Source organism: Pyrus communis, chromosome 7, assembly GCF_041283825.1.
Source record: "Pyrus communis isolate YQ-2024b chromosome 7, ASM4128382v1, whole genome shotgun sequence".
Classification (NCBI taxonomy): domain Eukaryota; kingdom Viridiplantae; phylum Streptophyta; class Magnoliopsida; order Rosales; family Rosaceae; genus Pyrus; species Pyrus communis.
In genome coordinates, this window is record NC_142571.1 from 5,632,186 (window position 1) to 5,634,572 (window position 2,387).

General features: G+C 48.5%; 1 pseudogene; it reads right to left on the reverse strand.

Annotated features, from left to right (window-relative positions):
- Positions 1 to 659: 659 nt before the first annotated feature.
- On the reverse strand, positions 660 to 1,902 carry LOC148695505 (isocitrate dehydrogenase [NAD] catalytic subunit 5, mitochondrial pseudogene; annotated as a pseudogene).
- Between the last annotated feature and the right edge of the window lie 485 nt (positions 1,903 to 2,387).

Consider the following 2,387-nt stretch of genomic DNA (forward strand, 5'->3'; position numbering starts at 1 on the left):
AGTAGTTGGAGGTAAGAGACGGAGAAAGTCTTTGGGTGTGAGTTAACAAACTTTGATTTTGTTAATCACATTCAAAGGCAGCAGCAGAGGCGAGAAGACGGATGAGGTCTTTGATCGAAGGGAGAAGGCCGCGCTGCTCAACCTTAGAGAGAGACAAACTGCCCATACAGCAGCATGAAGATCTTACTGGGGTAGATGGGCAGAATGGAGAGCATGGACGAAGAGCTCAACGAAGACGGAGACGGCTCGGGGCTTGGTGGATTTGTCGCTGCGTTTTGGTGAGATCTCCGTTGTTTTTTTTTTTTTTTTTTTTTTTGTAGTGCTGCAAATGTCTCCATCGGTGGAGATGAAGAAGGAACACTCCGCGGGAGGAGTTTACAGCGGCACAGACGGCAAGGATGGTTGCTGCTGCAATCGGCCTTTCAAGCACATCCGTTGCGGTAAAGACGGCAAGGATGAAATCGAGGAGAATTTCTCAAGACACCCAACTCCCCCTGCACAGGAAAGCTATGGTGAACAGAGATGGTGACTTGAGAAGCGAAAGGTGACGGGATCCATGTTGTGGATAATGAAGGACTTGAAGTAGATGTCGAAGATACTGAGCATATAAACGGCATAGTGAACTACGTCAAGCACTACCAACCATTTCTCTTTCCTCTTTAACCATGTCCGTCGTGGATCTCCACCTCAATTGTGTAGCCGCCGTTGTTTATCAGGAAGATGATGGTCTGCGTAAAGTCAGAAGTTGATGAAGAGCCACCAAGGTCAGCGGTTCGGAACTTCCCCTCTGCAATTGTGCTGAGGATTGCATTTTGGATCCGATCTGCTTTATCATGGAGAGCTCCAAATGGCGTAGCATTGTAACAGAACTTAAAAGCAGGGCGGTCGGATTTGCCAAATTCTTTCCAGCAATATCAGGTGCTGAACCATGTACAGCTTCAGCAAGGGCGATGTCTCCCTCTCCAATATTGCAGCTTGGCGTCAGGCCCAAACCGCCTATCAACCCAGCACAAAGATCACTTATAATATCACCATAAAGGTTAGGCATCACTAACACATAAAAAAGTGCTGGATTCTTCACAAGCATCATACAGCAATTATCAATGACAACTTCCTCATATTTGATTTCAGGGTACTTCTCTGCAACCTCACGACAACACTTAAGAAAAAGACCATCAGTTTTCTGCATAATGTTTGCTTTGTGAATTTCAGAGACTCTCTCTCTTCCATGGGCCTTAGCATAATGAAAAGCATACTCAGCAACCCTCAAGCTTGCCTGACGGGTGATGATCTTAAGGCTCTCAACAACACCTCTTACCACTTGATGCTCAAGTCCACTATACTCTCCCTCTGTATTTTCACGAATAGTGATAAGATCGACATTGTCATATCGAGTTTTGTAGCCAGGAAGGCTGTAACAAGGCCTGACATTTGCATACAAATTAAGTTCTTTCCTCAGAGTAAGGTTCAAGGAACGATGACCTTTCCCAATTGGTGTGGCCATTGGCCCTTTCAAGCCTACCCCATTTTTCCGCACTGACTCTAAACTTTCCCATGTTAGGAAACTCTGCGTTCTCGGATCTATTTCGGTGCCAACATAATGTTCTTCCCATTCAATTGGCACGTCAGCCTCTCTGAACACCTGTTTGACGGACTCGGCAATCTCGGGGCCAATACCGTCGTCGGGGAAGAGGGTAGCTCGGATCGGAGTGGAAGCGGAGGAGAAAACCCTAGCTGCCTGAGACAACGGGGACGATGACGACAGCAAGCTATGGGCAGGGTTGACGGCGCCGGAGAGGAAGTGGCTGGAGGCGCGCCTCAATAGGTGGAAAGCCATTTGCAGCTGATTGCGTGTAATTTGGCGATCGGAAACTTTCGGTCTTCTTCTTACAACCAGAGTGGAGGAATATTTGGTTTGACTTCTGGCAACCAAGCAACCTCCGATGGTGAAATCGCAATGAGTGGAGGTCACGGGTTCCTGTAACAGATTTGCAATTGAGGCACAGAGGCCGAGTCGACCTTGGAAGCTTCCTTGGGTTGAAGCTCTAAGGGTTTAACTTGTGGCGGCAAACTGGACGAACCTTAACTCGATCGGAGTCGGAGGAACGATAGCCTGAGCAGTCACTGGAGCAGGCGCCGGAGTTGGTGTTAGGTTTAGAACCGAAGCTAAGTCGAGTGTTTGTGAAGACAAGGGGCGAGAAGTGGGGAAGTGAACCGGCTGAACCGGGCTGCGTCGGAATCGAGATTTGGGGGGAATGGCCATGGATTCCATCGATTGATGGGAGGGAGAAGAGAGTAAAGCAGAAGGAGAGAAGAAGATGGTGACTTGGGCCGAGGAGCTGCAGTTGGTGTAGACGGCGGCGAGTATGGAGTTGTAGAAGATGAGG